At 38.5% G+C, this 24,151-nt stretch overlaps 1 long non-coding RNA gene across 1 annotated transcript in view; it reads left to right on the top strand.

The window, feature by feature from the left end:
* The window catches only part of LOC103885256, a 31,229-nt gene extending 7,281 nt beyond the window's left edge, over positions 1-23,948 (top strand). The window contains exons 4-5 of the long non-coding RNA XR_002522646.2: positions 9,060-9,168; positions 20,283-23,948. This is a non-coding gene — a long non-coding RNA (uncharacterized LOC103885256). The remainder of the gene's footprint in view (positions 1-9,059; positions 9,169-20,282) is intronic.
* Positions 23,949-24,151: the final 203 nt, after the last annotated feature.

Below are 24,151 nucleotides of genomic sequence, written 5' to 3'. Positions count from 1 at the left end.
GAATCTCTTTAAAGCATAAATTTCACAGGACCTATAAAATAAAATACAATTCAAGCGAAACAAAACAAAACAAAAAAGGTATACAGCCAACAAACAGCACGATGAATGGAATAATACCTCACTTCTCAATACTAATGTTGAATGTAAATGGCCCAAATGCTCCACTTAAAAGATACAGAACTGCAGAATGGATAAGAATTCATCAACGAACCATCTGCTGCCTTCAAGAGACTCACCTAACACATAAGGACTCACATAAACTTAAGGTAGAGGGGTGAAAAAAGACATTCCATACAAATGCACACCAAAAGCAAGCAGGAGTAGCTATTCTTACATGAGAAAAAACAAACTTTAAAGCAATGGCAGTTAAAAAACACAAAGAGGGACATTATATAATGATAAAATACTTTGCCGAATAGGAAAATATCACCATCCTAAATATATATGCACCTAACACTGGAGCTCCCAAATTTATAAAGCAATTACTAATAGACCTAAGAGATAGACAGCAACACAGTAATAGTGAGGGACTTCAATACTTCACTGATAGCACTAATCAGGTCACCAAGACAGTCAACAAAGTCACAATGGATTTAAACTATACCCTGGAACAAATGGACTTAACAGATATTTACAGAACATTCTACTCAGTAACTGCATAATGTACATTGTATTCATCAGCACATGCAACTTTCTCCAACATAGATCATATGATAGGCCACAAAAATGAGCCTCAATAAATTTAAGAAAATTGAAATTATATCACGCACTCTCTCAGACCACAGTGGAATAAAACTGGAAATCAACTCCAAAAGGAACCTTCAAAACCATGCAAATACATGGAAATTAATCTGCTCCTGAATAAGCGTTGGGTCAAAATGAAATCAAGGTTGAAATTAAAAAATTCTTTAAACTGAATGACAGTAGTGACACAACCTATCAAAACCTCTGGGATACAGCAAAGGTGGTGCTAAGAGGAAAGTCCATAGCCCTAAATGCCTACATCAAAAAGTCTGAAAGAGCACAAACAGACAATCTAAGGTCACACCTCAAGAAACTAGAGAAACACGAACAAACCAAACCCAAACCCAGCAGAAGAAAGGAAATAAGATCAGAGCAGAACTAAATGAAACTGAAACAAACAAACAAAAAATACAAAGGAAAAATGAAACAAAAAGCTGATTCTTTGAAAAGATAAATAAAATTGATAGACCATCAGCAAGTTTAACCAAGAAAAGAAGAGAGAAAATCCAAATAAGTTCAATTAGAAATGAAATGGGAGATATTACAACTGACACCACAGAAATACAAAAGATTATTCAAGGCTACTAGGAACACCTTTACATGCATAAACTAGAAAACCTAGACAAGGGGCATAAGTTCCTGGAAAAATACAACCCTCCTAGCTTAAGTCAGGAGGAATTAAATACCCTGAATAGACCAATAACAAGCAGAGAGATTGAAATGGTAATTAAAAAATGATCAACAAAAAAAGCCCAGGGTCAGACAGATTCACAGCAGAATTCTACCAGACATTGAAAGAAGAATTGGTACCAAACCTATTGACACCATTCCACAAGATAGAGAGAGGGAATCCTCCCTAAATCTTCTATGAAGCCAATATCACCCAAATACCAAAACCAGGAAAGAACATAATCAAAAAAGAAAACTACAGACCAATATCCCTGCTGGACATAGATGCAAAAATCCTTAACAAAATACTAGCTAACCAAATCCAACAACATATCAAAAAGATAACCCACTATGATCAAGTGGGTATCATACTAGGGATGCAGGGATGGTTTAACATATGCAAGTCAATAAATGTGATACACCACATAAACAGAATTAAAAACAAAAATCTCATGGTCATCTCAGCAGATGCAGAAAAAGCATTTGACAAAATCCAGCATCACTTTATGATTAAAACTCTCAGCAAAATCAGCATACAAGGGATATACCTTAATGTAATGAAAACCATCTATGACAAACCCACAGCCAACATACTGAATGGGGAAAAGTTGAAAGCATTCTCTCCGAAAACTGGAACAAGACAAGGATGCCCAGTCTCACGACTTCTCTTCAACATAGTCCTGGAAGTCCTAGCCAGAACAGTCAGACAAGAGAAGGAAATAAAGGGCATCCAAAACAGTAAAGAGAAAGTCAAATTGTCGCTGTTTGCTGATGATATGATTGTTTACCTAGAAAACCCTAAAGCCTCCTCCAGAAAGCTCCTAGAACTGAGAAGAGAATTCAGCAAAGTTTCTGGATACAAAAATGTACACAAATCAGTGTAGCTCTTCTGCACCCCAACAGCAACCAAGCTGAGAATCAAATCAAGAACTCAACTACTTTTCAATAGCTGCCAAAAAATCAAAATACTTGGGAATATACATAACCAAGGAGGTGAAAGACCTCTACGAGGAAAACAACAAAACATTGCTGAAAGAAATCATAGATGACACAAACAAATGGAAACACATCCTATGCTCACGAATGGATAGAATCAATATTGTGAAAATGACCTTACTGCCAAAAGCAATCTGCAAATTCAACACAATTCCCATCAAAATACTACCAAAATTCTTCACATAACTTGAAAAAACAATCCTGAAATTCATATGGAACCAAAAAAGAGCCCACATAGCCAAAGCAAGACTAAGCAAAAAGAACAAATCTGGAGGCATCAGATTACCTGATTTCAAACTATACTACAAGGCAATAGTCACCAAAATAGCATGGTACTGGTATAAACACAGGCACATAGACCAATGGAACGTAATACAGAGCCTAGAAATAAATCCAAATACTTATAACCAGTTATCTTTGACAAAGCAAACAAAAACATAAAGTGGGGAAAAGACACCCTTTTCAACAAATGGTGCTGGGATTATCGGCAAGCCACATATGGGAGAATGAAACTGGATCCTCATCTCTCACCTTATATAAAAATCAACTCAAGATGGATCAAGGTCTTAATTTTAAGACCTGAAACTATAAAAATTCTAGAAGATAGCATTGGAAAAGCCCTTTTAGACATTGGCTTAGGCAAGGATTTCATGATCAAGAACCGAAAACAAACGCAGCAAAAACAAAGATAAATAGCTGGGACTTAATTAAACTAAGGAGCTTTTGCATGGCAAAAGGAACAGTCAGAGAGTAAACAGACAACCCACAGAGTGGGAGAAAACCTTCACAATCTACACATCTTATAAAGGACTAGTATCCAGAACCTACAACAAACTCAAACAAATTAGCAAGAAAAAGCAATCCCATCAAAAAGTGGGCTAAGGACATGAATAGACAATTCTCAAAAGAGGATATACAAATGGCCAACATACACATGAAAAAATGCTCAACGTTGCTAATGATCAGGGAAATGCAAATCAAAACCACAACACGATACCACCTTACTCCTGCAAGAATGGCAGTAATCAAAAAATAAAAAATTATGGATGTTGTTGTGGATGAGGTGAACAGGGACCACTTCTACAGTGCTGGTGGGAATGTGAACTAGCAGACCACTATGGAAAACAGTGTGGAGATTCCTTAAAGAACTAAAAACAGAACTACCATTTGATCCAGCAATCCCACTACTGGGTATCTACCCACAGGAAAAGAAGTCATTATATGAAAAAGATACTTGTACACACATGTTTATAGCAGCACAATTTGCAATTGCAAAAACATGGAACCAACCCAAATGCTCTCACCAATCAATGAGTGGATAAAGAAACTGTGATATATATATATATACACACACACACACATACATACATATATATGTGTATATATATTATAGAATACTACTTAGCCATAAAAAGGAATGAATTAACAGCATTTGTAGTGAACTGGATGATATTAGAGACTCTTATTCTCAGTGAGGTGACTCAGGAATGGAAAACCAAACATTGTATGTTCTCACTCATAAGTGGGAGCTAAGCTATGAGGATGCAAAGGCATACGAATGACACAATGGATTTTGGGTACTCCGGGGAAGAAGGTGGGAAGGGGGTGAGGGATAAAAGACTACACATTGTGTGCAGTGTATACCGCTTCAGGTGATGGGTTCACCGTAATCTTACAAGTCACCACTAAATAACTTACTTATGTAACCAAACACCACCTGTTCCCCAATAATCTATGGAAATAAAAGATGGGAAAAAAGAGGTTTGGAGGAGACAGCCCTTGAGGTGCCCTCTAGGTCTGTGAGTCTGTGGCTATAACTCCCCTAGTAAGATATGGCTACTGGAAGAGGCTTGTGCTTTGGTCCCGAGGAATAAATGTAAATGAATAAACATTTTTGTAACATAAATGGAAGTTGTTTTTTTTTTTTTTTTTTTTTCCCTGAGAAGTATTTGTGGCCATGTAGGCTGTCCTGGGCCCATATTTATTACTCTAGGATAATAGTTCTCAAACATATGTGTTTATCAGAATCACCTGGAAGCTTCTTAGAATGCAGATGGCTGGATTCTAACCCAAGAGTTTCTGGTTCCATGGGTCTGGGTGGTGCTGGAGCAACAGCATTTTTACAAGTTACCGGGTGATGTTGATGGTCTGGAAGAACCTACCTAAAGAGAATATCCTGCTTAGGGAAAGACATTTCTAAAATCTCGCTCTCCCCTCTCCCCTCTCCCCTCTCCTCTCCCCCCGCTCCCCTCTCCCCTCTCCCCTCTCCCTCCCTTCCTTCCTAGAATTGTTAGAAAAGTGTTCTGAGAGTTATTTGAGGATACCTTCAAGGACCTTTTTATTTTAAAATAAATGTATTTGAAAACATTATTCCTCTGAATGCTCTAAGTAGAAACAAAGGAAGGAATTAATGAGAGGCTGGGGTCTGAGGGTGGAATAGGGAAGAGGAAGTTGTTGCAGTTGACTCCAGTCTACTGTAGGTAACTGTCACATAATTTCTTTGACTAAGGAATTAAACAAGAAAGTGAAATGGCTTTCTCACAAGTGCATGTTTAACCTAAACACCAGGATGGTTTCAAGATGTCAGTTACTTGATCGGCACCTGGGTAATTCTTCATGCATATTTCCTCTTTCTTGTTATTTGACTTACAAAATCCATGGCAGTCTAGAGGTGTGTGCGTCAGAGTCAGCAAACTCACACAGGTGTGCTGACAAGGCAGCCTCCTCTGCCTATGGAACTAGTTCCCATTCCAGAAATAAATCATGTATTGTCACTTCCTATATTGTTGCACACACCACTCCCTTTTCCTGGAGTGCCTAAGACTAAGCAACTTCTTTTTCTTCATTTTGTTATAAGAGCTCTTTGTAAATCCTTTTATTATAGTACTTACCACATCTTACTGCCATTGCTCAATGATGAACGGCAAATATCATAAGTGCAGGGATGGTCTCTGTTTCTCCAGAACCTAATAGAGTATGTAGGAAACATTTGCTATTGAAAATAGGGCCATGGATATTCATTCACAGACACAATTTTATCTTTAATATAAGTAAAATGATCAATGATCAATAAACAAGACCACAACTCAAGAATGAGCAAAGTGTGAGAGATCAAATACCATTGTACTATCTTCCTGTTCAAATGAAGCATAACCACAAACTTCCTCTGGTCCCCAGGCACTCTCAGCTCTCAGCCTCTCACAGTCTGTCTCTGCTCCAGTATCTGCCAGTGCTTTTGTGGAAATTACAGGAATCTGCCTTGGCTTTCTCATCTAACTTTTCCCCAGACATCGCTGAAGGGGATTCCCTTTTTGGTTTTCTTCTCAGAGACAGAACAGAGCCCTGATATTATAATGAATGAAATGCAGTATAATGTAATTAATGCTCAGAAAGAAGCTTGGATGTATTTGATACTATTTTCAATTTTATTCTTGCTTTTAAAAGAAGGAGGTATTTCTCTCCATTTATCTATGTAGCTATTTAAACTAGCTATCTATCATATATTTGTTTGTATGGATAGAACCATGTCCGAAATGACATTTTTCTCCTTTTAATCATGGATATTTTAGATGGTAGAATTCAAGTATTTAATTAAGATGCTGTTCTTTATCCTGGTCAGCATTGTACTTAATTAGTGAGCATGTATTATTTTTATAATTGCTATTCCAAAATAATTAAAGAACCTACTGCTTCTGTAAATCTTTAGAAGACTCCATGCCTCATCTAATGTTGAACTATGGATTTATCTGCCCTGTTATTTAGAGGGCCCCCAACACAAAGATGCATAGTCTTGAATTACCAAACTTCAGAGTGGAAAGATGTCTTGTATTTATTTATAGCAGTTTTGACTTTTGACATGCTGCTGAGCTGAACTTGGGTTCCTTTTTAATCTGCAGTACACATGGGGAATGAATCTGACACTGTTTACCAGGTAGATTAAGGAGAGAGGTATGTCAGGCAGCCAAGGTGGTTTGTGTTTAGAATGAGTCAAAGCAATGGTGTTCATCAAGCTTTCTCCCCAAAAGATATGTAGCTTCAGAGACTAAAACATAGTGTACAAGGTGGTCATGAAGTAGTTGTTCTCCAGGTGAAAGAGTATGAAGGGTTGTTGTCTTAAAAGTAGTTGGTAAAGGATCTTTTTTATCCTGCAGACTTTATGGGGTTTTGGTGCTGCTATAAGCTAGCTATTAGTTCTTGCTGGGAACCGAAAGTTAAAATAGAAGTTTTGGCTGAATCCTCAGGTGATAAGTATCACATCAAAATATGAGCTGTGAGAGCATCCTATAGGAATTTCCAAGCAAATAACCCAAAAGTAGTTATATGTATAGTTATATGATTCTAACACATCTCATTTACCTCAAGGATAAAGAAGGGTCAGTTGTTGAAGATCAGGGAGAATTTGTGAAAAGGATTTCATTGGACACCTAGTCCTCAAGGAGGAAAGGTTTATATGTGTGTGGGTACTTCCCTTGCAGGCTGAGTCGAGAGAGAGAGGCTTTGGTGGGATCTCTTGGAGAATATGATATGTGTCCCCTTAAGTTAGGAGGACACACTGAATTGGTGTCTGACTCCTTCCTGGGAAATATTCAGGGTGAGAGATGGGCTAAGGACCTGCTGTGGCCTCATTGAGCCTGTAGGATGGAGAAAAAGACATATATTAGAATGACAGGGAATGAAGGTGTTCCAGGGACAGAGCTCTTTGGCTCTCTTTGGGATAGTGGCAGAATGCACTGCAGAAAGTGAAGTCCCAGAGAAAATAAACTTTTGAGTTATGGCCCAGGGACAATAGCTACCCTCGTACTGAGATTCAATCTATGCAATGGCCTGCTCCAAAAGGATGACAGGTCAAAGGCGGGATAAGAAAACATGTCAGTGGAGTCACTAGTTTATAAGCCATGTTAAGATAGACTTGGGATAGAAACCATAATAACCCTAGAAGAAAACCTAGGCAATGCCATTCAGGACATAGGCATGGGCAAGGGCTACATGACTAAAATACCAAAAGCAATGGCAACAAAAGCCAAAATTGACAAATGGGATCTAATTAAACTAAAGAGCTTCTGCACAGCAAAAGAAACTACTATCAGAGTGAACAGGCAACCTACAGAGTGGGAGAAAATTTTTACAATCTACCCATCTGACAAAGGGCTAATATCCAGAATCTACAAAGAACTTAAACAAATCTACAAGAAAAAAATCAAACGACCCCATCAAAAAGTGGCAAAGAATAGGAACAGACACTTCTCAAAAGAAGACATTTATGCAGCCAACAGACACATGAACAAATGCTCATCCTCACTGGTCATCAGAGAAATGCAAATCGAAACCACAATGAGATACCGTCTCACACCAGTTAGAATGGCAATCGTTAAAAAGTCAGGAAACAACAGGTGCTGGAGAGAATGTGGAGAAATAGGAACACTTTTACACTGTTGGTGGGATTGTAAACTAGTTCAACCATTGTGGAAAACAGTGTGGCAATTCCTCAAGGATCTAGAACTAGAAATACCATTTGACCCAGCCATCCCATTACTGGGTATATACCCAAAGGATTATAAATCATGAGGCTATAAAGACACATGCACATGTATGTTTATTGTGGCACTATTCACAATAGCAAAGACTTGGAATCAACCCAAATGTCCATCAGTGATAGACTGGATTAAGAAAATGTGGCACATAGACACCATGGAATACTATGCAGTCATAAAAAGGATGAGTTCATGTCTTTTGTAGGGACGTAGATGAAGCTGGAAACCATCATTGTGAGCAAGCTATCGCAAGGACAGAAAACCAAACACTGCATGTTCTCACTCATAGGTGGGAATTGAACAATTAGAACACTTGGACACAGGGTGGGGAACATCACGCACAGGGACCTGTTGTGGGGTGGGGGGAGGGGGAAGGGATAGCATTAAGAGATATACCTAATGTAAATGACAAGTTAATGGGGGTAGCACACCGACATGGCATATGTATACATATGTAACAAACCTGCACATTGTGCACATGTACCCTAGAATTTAAAGTATAATAAAAAATAAAGAAATAAATAAAATACTATGTGTGTTAGACTTGTTTAAAAGTAAGAATAAAACATTCTCAGCAACAATAAAAGGAAAGAATGACAAAAAAATATATATTTGGGATAAGTCAGAATTATGGCACCAGTTACTTTGGGTTTCCATAGGCAACCTCTTACATAATTCCTGAAAGATTAATTGGTCCCATACCTGCTGAAGAAATCAGTACCCTCAGGTGTAAATTAGCAACAATTACAACATGAAACCAAGCAACCAATAAACAAAAACCTCTTGCTGGTAGTTCACACATCACTAAATATTGAACAAATTTAAGGAGTATCAGTTAGAAAGGGCACCAGATGATTAGTTTTACCTGGGAAACCCATATGTCATGGTTTAGCCTTGTATTTGGGATTTTGGTGATTCATACCTTGGTCCTAAGCTCATTCCTTCACTCTTTAGCACAGGTCTTGCCCCTAACACCATATCCCACACTATCAGCTTCACAGAGAAAACACAAGATTGGGATATTTTGAGTATAAACCTGTAAAATCAGAAAATTTTAAGCCTTATTTTATTTAAATCAACTTTAGTTAAAGAGTATAACTGAATTTCACAAATTATCAGTTCCAAATAGCAATTATTCATAAAGAACCAGGAAAGAATGGGAGTCTGCTGACGTATGAAATTTGTGAGGATAAGTCTTGAATTGACCATTACATCTTAGATAAATAAGGTAAGGCAACAAATATTATCATAATAGTTACTATAAAATTATAGTTAAAGATAAACTTATTCTGTGTCTTGTCATCATAAAATCAAATATTTGTCTCTGTTTACTATGGAAGACATTCAGCTTTCTTAAAATATTGAGATGCTGATTTGAGTAATTTCAAGGAATGTTGACTTGTAAGTTCCAGACTAGACTGTGATATGTATAGCAACCCAATTTATTAGAGTATTTGTTGTAGAAAACTATGTTTTTACTTACATTTGTAAACTACGTTTTTCATGAGAAGTTGATTTACCATAGAAGGTTAAGTGTCAGTGGTTATTAACTAATGGTATTACTAATGTAGCTCAGATTAACTCAATAAGAAAAAAAGGACTGTGGATTTTTTTAAATTAGGAGTATACCTAAATGCATAACTACAACTCTTCTTTGTGGTATTTATTTACAATTAAAATGAAGAGTCTAACATATTGACTTGGAAACACAAGAGAATTTTGAGTTCTTTTCTGTGTCTTATAGTAACCTTTACCCCTGTCTAACCAACCAAGTCTACCTCCAGGGTAGAGGTTGTAACAAGATCTGATGCTGAAATCCAGACAATTTCCTTGACTCATTTTTGCCTGTCCATTTGTCTATTATTTAGAATTTTTGTTATAATTTTTCAATAATTTAACTCAAAATGATGACTCAAGCAAAAGAGCTTAATTCACACAACTGTAAAGTCTAGGCAATATGTTAGATCCAGTATCACTGGGATTGGCTGTCTCAGTCTCGGCTCTGCTTCCTCATGTTGACTTTGTTCTCAGGCAACTTCTTTTTTTTTTCTTTTATTATTATTATTATTATTATTATACTTTAAGTTCTAGGGTACATGTGCACAATGTGCAGGTTTGTTACATATGTATACATGTGCCATGTTGGTGTGCTGCACCCATTAACTTGTCGTTTACATTAGGTATCTCTCCTAATGCTATCCGTCCCCCCTCCCCGCTCTGCACAATAGGCCCCAGTGTGTGATGTTCCCCTTCCTGTGTCCAAGTGATCTCATTGTTCAGTTCCCACCTATGAGTGAGAACATGCGGTGTTTGGTTTTCTGTTCTTGTGATAGTTTGCTGACAATGATGGTTTCCAGCTGTGTTCATGTCCCTACAAAAGACACAAACTCATCCTTTTTTATGACTGCATAGTATTCCAAGGTGTATATGTGCCACATTTTCTTAATCCAGTCTGTCACTGATGGACATTTGGGTTGATTCCAAGACTTTGCTATTGTGAATAGTGCCACAATAAACATACATGTGCATGTGTCTTTATAGCAGCATGATTTATAATCCTTTGGGTATATACCCAGTAATGGGATGGCTGGGTCAAATGGTACTTCTAGTTCTAGATCCTTGAGGAATCGCCACACTGTTTTCCACAATGGTTGAACTAGTTTACGGTCCCACCAACAGTGTAAAAGTGTTCCTATTTCTCCACATCTTCTCCAGCACCTGTTGTTTCCTGATTTTTTTAATGATTGCCATTCTAACTGGTGTGAGATGGTATTTCATTGTGGTTTTGATTTGCATTTCTCTGATGGCAAGTGATGATGAGCATTTGTTCATGTGTCTGTTGGCTGCATAAATGTCTTCTTTTGAGAAGTGTCTGTTCATTTATTTGCCCACTTTTTGATGGGGTTGTTTGTTTTTTTCTTGCAAATTTGCTTGAGTTCTTTGTAGGTTCTGGATATTAGCCCTTTGTCAGATGAGTAGGTTGCAAAAATTTTCTCCCATTTTGTAGCTTGCCTGTTCACTCTGATGGTAGTTTCTTTTGCTGTGCAGAAGCTCTTTAGTTTAATTAGATCCCATTTGTCAATTTTGGCTTTTGTTGCCATTGCTTTTGGTGTTTTAGACTTGAAGTCCTTGCCCATGCCTATGTCCTGAATGGTATTACCTAGGTTTTCTTCTAGGGTTTTTATGGTTTTAGGTCTAACATTTAAGTATCGAATCCATCTTGAATTAATTTTCGTATAAGGAGTAAGGAAAGGATCCAGTTTCAGCTTTCTACTTATGGCTAGCCAATTTTCCCAGCACCATTTATTAAATAGGGAATCCTTTCCCCATTTCTTGCTTTTGTCAGGTTTGTCAAAGATCAGATGACTGTAGATGTGTGGTATTATTTCTGAGGGCTCTGTTCTGTTCCATTGGTCTATATCTCTGTTTTGGTACCAGTACCATGCTGTTTTGGTTACTGTAGCCTTGTAGTATAGTTTGAAGTCAGGTAGCGTGATGCCTCCAGCTTTGTTCTTTTGGCTTAGGATTGTCTTGGCAATGCGGGTTCTTTTTTGGTTCCATATGAACTTTAAAGCAGTTTTTTCCAATTCTGTGAAGAAAGTCATTGGTAGCTTAATGGGGATGGCATTGAATCTATAAATTACCTTGGGCAGTATGGCCATTTTCACAATATTGATTCTTCCTATCCATGAGCATGGAACGTTCTTCCATTTGTTTGTGTCCTGTTTTATTTCACTGAGCAGTGGTTTGTAGTTCTCCTTGAAGAGGTCCTTTACATCCCTTGTAAGTTGGATTCATAGGTATTTTATTCTCTTGAAGCTATTGTGAACGGGAGTTCATTTATGATTTGACTCTCTGTTTGTCTGTTACTGGTGTATAAGAATGCTTGTGATTTTTGCACATTGATTTTGTACCGTTCTCAGGCAACTTCTTCCCTCAGTATGGTCAGATGGCCACTAGCCGCTCATGCTTCCATTTGAACAACTTAGTGGGAAAAGAACTTCTTTCTTAACACTTCCAGTAAAAGCCCTGGAACTGATGGCTATTGGTTCTGATTGGCCCAGTTTGGGTCCACCCCAAACCAATCACTATTTTAGAGAGATGCAGCACTCCAGTTGGCAAGATCAGGGTCACAACTCCCCTCCCTGTGAACAAGAGGAGGACCTACCTATTAGATAAACCCAGAGAGCAGTGTGAAGGGGATGTTTCGAGTAAGAAGCAGGTCTCTCTGGTTTATGTACAGCCTTATCAGGCCTGGTTCACTGTTCTTTCCTGACAAACTGGTGGAGTTTGTCATTGTGCATACACTGTACCCTCACACTATGCCTAGCCTCTATCTGCTCCATTTTTTCCTCATCTCTAAGCCCTCATTACCTCAGTCCCACATTAGAAGCTATATGGGACACTTTAACTTTAAAAGATAACGACACCCAGGCCCACCTGAGAGATTCTAATTCAACTGGTCTACGGTAGAGCCCTCTTGGCTGGGTTTTGTAAAAACTTCCTAGGTGATTTTAATGAGCAGGATTGAGAACAGCTTCCTCAAGCTAAACTTGATGCTGGCAAGAACTTGTCCACCATTCACACAGAGGAAAGTAGTTGTCCTAGAAATTCAACCAGACCCAATCCTTCAGCTGAAGGAATGAAGCACTAATGGTGACTTTACAGTTATTTACCAGGACAGAGAAAGTATTTGGAGAAGTATGGGCCCTTCTTATTACTCTTAAAATGATACCAGAAGCTGTCCCTTATTTTGCCTTTGCATATAGCTTACCCAGTCTATAACAACCTGGTCAAGATGAGTTACCAAATAGATGTTGTTCATTGATTTTTAGAATGAGAGACTTTTTAAAGTGCTGGCTTTGTGTGTATGTGTGTGTGTGTTTCCTCCACCAAAAAAAAAAAAAAAAAAAAAATTCACTGAAAGAGGAATAAATCTAATGTATCCTTGTTTTTTTATACTGAGTCTTTTTTCATTTCCCATCCCAAGATTGAATTGTCGTTGCTTGGCTCTCAAGAACTACGTTGTATATTTTCTGCTGCATGAATCATTATAAACAACAGCTTTGGGAAGGCGTTCTAGGGCCAGTAATTATACTGATGAAACAGAAAGACTGTATTCCAAGTGAGGTTAATTTTAGCAGAAGTCAGATAAAAATGTTGTCAACTAACAGCAAACATGCTGGCAATGGAGCCAAAAGCACTGGTAGCAGAATCTGCCTGTTTGGGCTGAGCAATTCCCAGGGTCACCACAGAGAGCCAGACCGGACCTCCTGGCAGCCCCAAGTTGCTTAAAAGTTTGAAGTAGACATAATTAACTGATTACATAATAATCCTGAGAAATTACAAATGGAAAGTTTTCTGAATTAGAAATGTAACCAAGAGTATATAATGCTGACCATTTTAAATTATGGGTGTGAGGTGGGGTTGTGAGGGGGTGGCGAGGCTCATAGATCTCTGCAGTTGAGAACTGATCCAAACTTAAAACATTTATTTCTCCATGGAATAAGCTATTCTGTGAAGAAAATCCCTGAATAGAGAAAAAGAATGTTGCATCTTATTAGGAAAGACATTTAGATGTCTTTTTTTAAACATCCATGCTTAAACTTTGTTCAAAATTATGTTTTCTGCAAGGAATACAGTTTCTTTAAGAAATCACACAGGCTTCTTGTAGCGAGTATCTATCTCAGTTCAGCTTACAGAAATGAGTTACTGGATAATTAAGCAAATGAGTCTTTCCAGAAAAGAAAAAATTAAGGCTAAAATTGCAAAGGCAATTGGTGAAGAAGTCTGCCACTGAAGAGAATTTTGGAATAAGGAGTTCAAAGCATGACTTTAAAAAAGACTTCGACAAACTCAGAGATTGCCTTTGGATGATACAAGAATACCAACTCATTTTAAATACAATAAATACAGGGAAAGAATACAAGAAAGCATCTACCTTAATTTTCCTGTAAGAACTATACCTGAGGGTAAGCAAGTACTAGATAAAGAGTAGTTCTTCTTAGAAAATGTTTTATCTAATGAGGAAGGAATGTTAAAATCAGAAGATCACCATTTTACAACCCTCAGTGAATTAACAGATCTGTGAACTGACCATCAACAGCTCCTGACATTACATTTAAAAAATGCAAACAGAAATCATGTGCCTCCTAATGGATGTATACAGCACCACCAATCAATTAGTCTTGCCTACAAAAAAAGAAAAATATCTTTATCTATCTATCATCTGCATATTTATCTCTATATATTTACCTATCCTATTATCTATCCATCCATCCTCCATCCATCCATCCATCCATCCATCCATCCATCCATCCATCAAACTTGAATGTGATCAAACCTCTAAATATTACTATCAACTTATAGGAAACAAAAGAGACAGGGGAACATGTTCAAAGACACCTTGAGAATGCAAACAACAGAAGTTAGACAGATGGAAACTCCATGAGACAAACAATTTGGCTTCTTCAGGAATAAAGTTGTAAGGAAAAAATATTAGATATAGTAGAAATCTGTAGATTATTAGAGGCATAAGAATCATGTTAACTAACTGTAATTATGTTCCTTGGTTAAATCCTAATTTTAACAAAGAAAATACTTAAAAATATTTATAAGCCAATTGTAAAAATATGAGCACAAAATGAATATTTGATAATATTAAATAATTATTGTTACTTATTAAAAGTAAAGTCTATATTTTAGATATATAGTGAAATATTTACAGATGAAATACTTGAATACTTAGGAGTTACCTCAAAGTAATCTGATGTGAGTGGGGAAGTGGTAAGGAGTTTAGAAGAAACAAAAAATTATATTAAAACATTTGAAGCTTTGTGATGGTTACATGGGGGCTAATGATAGATTAAAGATACATTCGTCTTCTTTAATATGTGTGATGAGGAATCCAATTTCATTTTTTGATGTTTGACTGCTGAAAGGTTTTAAGCCTCACCCTTCCCTCATCCCCTTGGACCTCACATCTAGGCAAACTGATAAGAAAGCCTGGTATTCCCTTCCTTGTCATAGGTGGGAGAGTCAAATCTTGCAGGCCCCTTCCCAAACAGGCAAACCCTTCTCCTCTCCCCACCCAGGCCAATATCCTTTCCTGGCTTTGTCAAGCCATTTCAAACCTGCTTAAGAGGCCTGCCCCACTCTCCCCAGAGAACTCAATTATGTAGCCAGTTGGTCAAACATGTGGGTGGCCAGGGCACCCCACTTGCAGCTGGTGTCTGAAGTGGGGGCAGTCTTGTTGGAGATGCTGCTCTTTAACTTGTGTGGTCTGCACTAAATCTGGGTGGCTAAGATCAGAGTTGTGCTGCAGTCCACAGTATACCAGTTGGTGTCAGATAACTCTTCATTTACTCCTCTCTCAGAAACATCTGGGAGGAAGTCATAAAACCCATCTTCTTTTCTAAATACACCTCATTGAGCCACTGAAATGTCTCCTTTATACAAAAAAAAAAGGAAGGTTTGGGTAGATTGAACTCATAAAAGCAATTAAACGATTCTAGAAAGCAAGCTGTATCTGAAGAAACAAGAAGCAATTTCTCAGCTAGGAGAGAATATCATTACACTGATTCCACTCAAGCACAGATTACTCTTGTTGGGCCCTGCTTTATTTCTGACAAGCCTAGAGCTATTTTTTGAACACACTAAAGACTTCAATATTAAAAATAACTTCAAGCTGAAGGCAGAGGAACATAAATTAATCCATTCATGCAACATATATATTTATTGAATGTCTACATATGCCAGGCATAGTTCTAGACTCTGGGCATCTATGGCCAAAGTAGACACAGTCTCTGCCCTTACAGAGCTTACAGTCTAAAAAGGGCTTGGATGAGGGAGATAGACTAGAAAAGTAAGCAAATAAATAAGTTAATTTTTAGAATTGTGATAAGTGCTTTAAAGACAAATTTAAAAGTTAGCTGGAGGAGAATAGCTGGAAATGATGATCTCAGTGATGATGGGCAGCTATGTAAAAAGCAGAAATGAAAGGGGGTCTAGGTCTCTCAGGTATAAAACCCAGGCATTGCACAGGGCCCTGTACTTAGCAGGGTGTCATGCTTGCTGTAAAGCTCAACTGGCACCACCTTGAAATTCTTAATAATGAGAAAGAACATCCACATTTCAGCTGTGCACTGAGACCTGCAAAGTATGTAGCTAGTCCTTGGGAAAAGCATTATGATTAGAAAGAATAGAATTTGCTCAGACTGAGATAAGGAAGAATCGGTCGTATGAGAAAAATTGAAAGACAGCCAAGAAGTTTGAGGGGAAAGAGTGAGGAGCTGAGTGGCAGGAGATGAGGCCAGAGGGAGGCAGAAGCTCTGGCAGTTGTGGGAGTGTCCTCTCTGTTGTGGCCATAGACTCAAGTGAGTTCAGTGACACCTTATTAGTCTATTTTCACACTGCTGATAAAGACATACCTGAGACTGAGCAATCTACAAAAGAAAGACGTTTAATTGGACTTACAATTCCATGTGGCTGGAGAAGCCTCACAATCATGGCAGAAAGCAAGGAGGAGCAAGACACATCTTACATGGATGGCAGCAGGCAAAGGGAGAGCTTGTGCAGAGAAACTCCCATTTTTAAAACTGTCAGACGTGTGAGACTTATTCACTATCAGGACAACAGCACAGGAAAGACTTGCCCTCATGATTCAGTTACCTCCCACCGGGTCCCTCCCACAACACATGGGAATTCAAGATGAGATTTGGGTGGGGACACAGTCAAACCATATCAGGCACAAAGACCATGCCCTCCTGGGGAGCCCTTTCTGACAATCCATCCCTAAACTGGGGCTGAAACCTTACATCACAGGCCAACAAGAGGCAATAAGCGGCTGGAAGAGAGCCAGCTGACTGGAGGCTTCCTGTTGGTGCTCTCATCTGGAGGCAGAGGGCAGTTGGATATGGAGGTGGGGGCCACTGGGGCCATTGCTGGGGTGATGGGGCTTCTGCCAACCATCATCAGAGATCCAGGAAGGTAGAAGCGCCAAGGAGAGGAATCTTCAAATGCCTAGGAGTTATTTTTCTCTATATTCTCACTTTAAAGTAATATTTCAAATCCTGTATTCTTTCTTCAAAGAAAATCTGGCATTTTAAATAGAGTCTATTTTGATTTGATTAAACAAAGTCAATTTATAAATCTAGTCGGCTGTTACTAAGTTATGAATAGCAAATAACGCCATCAAGTGGTGAGTAAAACTTAAATCATTTGTAAGTTTCAGGTATTTTCTGCTATGTGTAAGGTAGGACATTCTAGACTTTTTTATTGTGTGAGGAAAGCATCTATTTTTATTTCTCTCAAACCTTGAGATCACTGGATACTCAGGAGACAGGGGTTTAACAGAGCTATCTTCAAATTGATTAGAGACAGGAAATTGCTACCAGCTACTTTTCTCTCCCATCTGAAAATCCAGGAGACCTTAGGAGAGAAGGCATAGCACAGTATAAAGGTCATGTTGGAACCGTTATTTAAAGTATCTAAAATGTCTACATCTTTTCCTCACCAGTGGGGGCCCTGAGGCCAACAGGTCCTCCTGACCAGGCCGTAGACTTAGACAATGGTGCCAGGGTGGGATGTAGTGATTGAACTGATACAAGATGGCCTTGGTAGGTAGCTGATTTTATAGACCCTCAACACCCGCCATGTCTGTTTGGGGATGAGAAGATGCTTAGGAGGTAGGCCTTCCTCTACTCACCTGAGAAATGGAGCTTATGAATTAGAATAAAGAAAACCGTATCTGCAGTTGTTGAACACCTACGATGTGCCACACACTTTATGTGCATTCTCACCACAAATCAAATAAGTAGTTCTTCTACAGTTGCTAAAAGTGAAGCTTGAAGCAGTTATGTAAGTTACCTAAGGACTGGGATCTTAATGCCCATGAGTGGAACCCTGGAATTTGTGCTTATAGTCTCCCTGAAGTCAAAGTCCATTCTCCCAATGTTTACCCCATTCCTCCCCAAGGAAGCCTCTTCGCCCACTTGCCACAGAACTGGAGCAGAGCTGGGTCTGCAGTCAGCACTGTGTCCGTCTCAGACTGGCTGATTCCTGATTGGCCCAGTGCCTGCAAGAAACAGATGGAACAGACACCAGGATGCTGCTGTGCTCAAAAGAGACAATCAAGCCCTGCTCCGTAAGACTTTTCTACATGACATTTTGTTAGATAGTTTGAAATGTTACTGAAATCAGGGCACTAAAAAGCAAACATTAGCACAGCTTGGTTCACTGGATGTATGCTGAGATTGGTTGTTATGTTAAAACAGATTCATTGTTATTATGTTTTTAAAATACTGTCCAGTTCAGCACAGTGGGTTTTGCTTTAAATACCAGATGGCTCCGAATATCCAGCCAGATTCTCTCAGGGTATAAGAAATTTCCTGGCAGTAAACTGGGCATTTGGGGAGGTGTATTAACTCTTTCTGACTTATAATATGTTGACTATTGAAGTGCATCTGTAGTGTTCTCAAAGTGTTAAAGAGACTCATTCAGAGAACTAAAAACTACCTAATGCATATGAAAAACAAGGCATTATTAAAGAGAAATTACTACCAAGAAACTAAAAATGATGGATTAGATACAAGCAATACTGTCTCTAAATTGGGTTTAACTATGATCACCGAGATGAGTGAAAAGAATGATCTAGCCACACTATCCTCCTTTCCCCCTTAATTGGTGAACCCTCTCCAGCCTTTGAACCTTTGCAAGTGTGTTCCCTCTGCCTGGAGGGCTTTCGCAACCCAGCTCCATAGTGGGGTTGTCTTTTTCTTATCCTCTTGGCCTCAGCTTAGACGTTACTTCCTCAGAGAGCACTTCCTTAGCAGTTCTCTGTCATTTTGTACCCAGTTTATTCCTTTGGCAGCATTTCTCACAACGTGGCATTTTTTTCGGTCGTCTTTGTGTTTGTTTCCTACCTCCTCCTCTGGAATATAATCTCCGTGAGGGAAGAACCTAGCATATTTGCTTTAGTGATGTGTTGCCAGCTCCGAGATCCCAATGCCTGGCACTTTCAGAGAATCAGCAAGTATTTGTTAAAAGAATTCATGATTAAGTATCCCTTGACATTTGACAATAATTTTGAATGCCAAATTTCTCTAGTAAAAACAAAATCTAAATTTTGTCTTTATAATTGATCTTCCTCTTAATAATTATGAATACTTTATTCCCAAAACAGAAGTTGGTACTCATGTAATACATTAGAAATAGCAGGAAGATGTGTGGGACTGTGCATTATTTTTTTTCTCTTTTTGAAGGAAAAAAAATGATAGTACACTGTTACGTGGAGATTCAGAGCGGAGATAATCTTGAAGCAATCAAGATATTGACTGGCCTTCACGTTTGCCTGGGAGAGAAAAAATCAGAGCAGAAAGATCAGTGACAAACTTAACCTATTACTATATTGAGAATTCATATTGAAGGACTTTTGACTGAATTAATAATAGCAGAGAGGAAAAAGAAAAATAGACTGGCAAACATGATGAAACAAAGAGTAATACTATGGTTTTTATCTAAACTAGGTTTGAAAATTCTTCTTTGTCTAATTATTTCTGGAAGACGTATGCTGGGTTACATGTTATGAGACTTTAGCTAGATTGTTAGAAACAGGGAAGTAAATGTATCATTCTGGTATAATTAGAAAAAAAGAGAAAAAAATGACGGCACAAGACTTCCAAAGGATTTGGAAAGACAATATGTTCTATAGGACTTGGATTGAAAGCCTAAAACTTTGTACTAAGCTAGGTAAAGTAAAAGGAAATTTAATTACCTAAAAACCACCAGTTAAGAAGGAGGAAGGGCACTAACTTCAGGAGGGAAAAAATGATGTGGCCTTGATAATACTAGATACTAGATGTCTTTATTGATAATACTAGTACTAGATGTCTTATTTTAAGTCTTTTCTCACAGATGGAACGATACTAATAGCATATGAAAATATTATGATAGATGGAGAAACTGAATTTTTAATTATCCCAAATTTATATCATTTGTTCTCATGCTCCTAATAAAAAACAAAGCTCGCATTTTAAATTAATAAGCCTGCCTAACCCCCAGAATTTGGCATCTGCATCTATCTTGGTATGGATGAGAACATATTTTATTTGCAATATGTTGCTTGTTTGATTATTATTCATTTTCCTTTTGACTGTCAAAGTGCTTCACTGCAAACCAATTCCTCTCTCACACTTTTTAAATCCCACTGCAAGTCTGGGCAGAATCCTCGTTTAGGTCTTCTGCCGCATTATGGTGCCTAAGCTATGGCATTACCCTAGGCTACTATGATGTTCTCCACTACTTTGGCCTCATGGAGCTCATTCTCCTTTCTTTGGGTAACAGAACTCTCATATTTTCCTTGAGGACCCAGCTGTGACTGTGACTCCAACCTGCCCATATGGCACATCCTGCCCTCCTGGCTGCAGTGTTTGGTTGGGGGTAGGCACTTGACCCAAGCTGATCCAATCAGAACTGATCCTGGGACTTCTACAGGAGCCAAAGGAAGAAGGCTTTTCCTCCCCTGGACTTTCAGCTATGACCATGTTAACCTGGAGAAAGGAAGCCTACCACAAGGATTGAGCTTGCTGGAAATAAAGCCATACAGAGGATGATGGCATAGCCCTGAGATGGAGAGAGGCTCCTACCTGACAACCGTTCTGAGCAGGTGGATTCAGCTTGTGACTTGACCTCTGACTGGATGGAGAGTCATCTGTCCTAGAGGTTCATTGTCAGTTCGTGGGCCAATGACTGTCTATTATAAAGTTATCACTCATTCATGGTGAAAAGAGAAAAATCAGGTTAAGGCCAAGAGTTTTCAAAGAAGTTAGTTTTTCAAGTTAAAGAACTGCTCCTGTTTCTAAGACTATAGATTTTGTACATCTTTTAATGTTAAATAGGCCTTCATTTGTGATAGTAGATGATATTTTTTAATGTCCATATTTGGAATATAAGTATGTGATGACAACTGCTGTAACCTCAGATATTAATAGATTAACCCAATAAATTAATGTCTTCCTCAAGTAAAATCTGAATATAGGGACTATCCCCCATGTTCACTCAGGGACCCGAGTTGGCTTCCATATTGTGGGTCTGCCCTTTCCTAGATTCCCCAAGGTCTCCTCTGTCCAGCTGGCAATGTAGGGAGAGAAGGAAGATTGCTAGAGGGAAATTTTTATTGGTCAAGCCTGGAAATGTGATATACAATTACTGCTATTCCTATTCCATTGCTAGAACTCACCATGTGGCCAAACCTAACAGCAAATAAGGCTGGGATTTACAGTTTAGCTGTCCGCCCAGGAGGAAGAGGAAGCAGGATTAGTGACAACTTAGCCAATCCCTCCCACATTTGGCAAAATTAAGTTTCAAGCCTTCTGTTATATATCTTCTTTTGTTCTTTGAAAGTTTAGTAGTCTACAAAATCCAAAAAAACCTGGTAACGACTGATCTAACTTCAATTTCTTCATTCTGTAAATGAGAAAACTTAATTCTGAAAGGTAAAATGACTTGCCTAAGATAGCACAGCTGTAAGATGACACATCTGTACTTAGATGAACTGAAGCCAGGGTGGACAGCTTCCATTAAGCCAGGGTTACCCAAACTTCAGTCATTCAAGTCATTCCTTTGTTATCAGTTTAACTGCACCACCCCTACAAAAGAAATGCTAAAGTCCCCCAGTATTTCAGAAATGTGACCTTATGTGGAAATAGAGTTCTTACAAGAGTAATACAATTAAAATGAGGTCATTAAGGTGGGCTCTGATCCATTATGACTGGTGTCTTAATAAAAAGGGGGAATTCGGACACAGACACACAAAGAGGAATATGACAAGACATAGACAGCACATTATTTATAAGCCAGGCATGTCTGAGGCTACCAGAAACTAGGAGACCTGGAACAGAGTCTCCCTCACAGGCCTCAGAAGGAATCACCCTGCTGGCACCTTGATTTCAGGCTTACCAACTTCTGAAACTATGAGAGAACAAATTTCTGTTGTCCAATCCAGTTGGTTTGTGGCATTTTGTTATGGCGGACCTAAGCAATTAACATAACCTTGATGATTTTTGCCATATTTGTGAACCTCTTGTGGTTATAAATTTTGAGTAATAGGGTTTTGTTCTAAGATGAGTCACCATTCAAATTTAAATAAATTTACTACCCTGAGTCCCTTGGCATACAGTTGGGCCTGTCTACATCTTCATACTCCCATGTCTTCTGCATGGGTTGAGAGCCCTCAGCTGGCCTCTTTCCAAGGCAGTGGGGTAGGAGCTGGGAGGGACCTCCAGTAATAAGAGAAATGCAGTACAGTGGTTGTTCTAATCGTGAGATGGTTTTGTTGCTGTACTCCATGAGAATGTCCTTGGTCTCTGAACTTACTTGGGTGCTGACAGCCCTATGTGCTGTCTGAGCTAGAGATCACTGCAGAAGGCAGGAGCCGGGGAGCGGGATTCCTTATTCCTCCCTGTTTGAGATAAGTCTAGCCTAGCCTCTCCTTACCTGTGTGATTTTAGACTATTAAAATCTAAAATGATTGTCCTTGTATTAACTGAAATCATATTACATGGTCCACACTTTGGGAAATATTGCCCCAAGCTGACAGCTCTGGCTGCCTTTACTCATACTGACTCTTGTACCTGGGGTGTCCTCACCTCTTTATTCCATTACCCAAATATTTTAATGTCCAATAATATCTCTTCCTTCATGAAACCTTTTCAGGTCCCCATGACCAGAGTACTTCTTCCTCCTGTTGGCCCACAGCATCAATTTTTCTCTTCACTCATTGACTCTGACACCTGGACTGCCCTGCTTCACGTGGAGTTGGATGTCCTTGTCTTGCATTATTATTTACTTTTTCATTGTCCCTTGTCATATACATCTCTGTATCCTTATGCACGTTTTCATGATTAAACTTTATTGAGCAAGAGCATGATAGATATGGTAAACGAAGTCAAAAGAAAAAAAGCTGTGATATTTCAACCTCAATCTATTTTTTTTTAAAGAAGCAACACTCATAAAGATGAAAGGTACTATGGAGGTAAGTACTCTGAGAACTGAAATAGGTAAATGCCAAACAGATCAAAACTATTCCAATATCTTAAGACTCTGAAAAAATTCCAAAATGCTCCAAGAGACAGAGAAGTCAAAGATAGCTGATAGTAGGTTAAGAAAGATTGCATTCATTGTATAGAAAAATTGGAATAAAATTAGAAATATAATAAAGTCAAATGATTCTGTTCATCTTCCCAAATGTTTGGATTATTCAGTTCGTAGCTTTGTTGGCGTCATCCTTTTTCTGGAGCATTTCCTCGCTCATTGGCAGCTCAATCAGGGAATTTATCTTTGTTTCTCAAAGGTGGCTCTAAAGGTCAGGTGGAGAGAGGAGGCTAAAGTGAAGTAATGACGTGGCTCAGGATCTGCAGGAAGAGATTTCACCTTGTTCCCTTTCAGGAAGTACAGAGGTGTCTCTGGCTTAAGTCTCTCATTACTAATGTCCTTTAGTTCACTTTGCTTTGAAATGGGTCATTTTTTTTTTTTAGAACCAGAATCTGCTGAAAGACACAGTATTTTATTTCATCCCAATTGATGCCATTGGAAAATATGGATTTTTTAAAAACAGGCAGATTTACTGTTCATTTTATTTCAGGTAAGGAACTGAATACTTAAAATGATTGGGAAAATTAGTAAAGGGTTAAAAGATCTATACATTTAGTTTTAAAAATAATTTAGGTGGGGGGGTTAAGAAAGAGAGCTAAGCACTTTTGAGCACACATTTTATGCCAGATACTGTGATTTATGCATTTATTTTTCAAATAGGCAATACATTTGATAGTTCGCAATTTGAAAGACACAGAATGGTACAGAGAGTTTCCCTCCCATCTTTTTTCTTCAGCACCCCCAGTTTTCCTCTTCAGAGTTCACCAAAGTGAAATGATCCTTGTGAGTCCTTACAGATATATTTCATTCATATTGAACCTAGTTTTTTCTTTAAAAAATGCACAAATAGTGATATATTACATACTCTTTTTTTGTTTGTTTGTTTGTTTGTTTTTTTTTTTGAGATGGAATCTCGCTCTGTTTCCTAGGCTGGAGTGCAATGGCACGATCTTAGCTTACTGCAAACTCTGCCTCCTGGGTTCAAATGATTCTCCTGCCTGAGCCTCCTGAGTAGCTGGGATTACAGGCACATGCCACCATGCCCAGCTAATTTTTGTATT

This window comes from Papio anubis, chromosome 5 (genome assembly GCF_008728515.1).
Source record: "Papio anubis isolate 15944 chromosome 5, Panubis1.0, whole genome shotgun sequence".
Classification (NCBI taxonomy): domain Eukaryota; kingdom Metazoa; phylum Chordata; class Mammalia; order Primates; family Cercopithecidae; genus Papio; species Papio anubis.
This window is presented reverse-complemented; position numbering and strand designations above follow the sequence as displayed.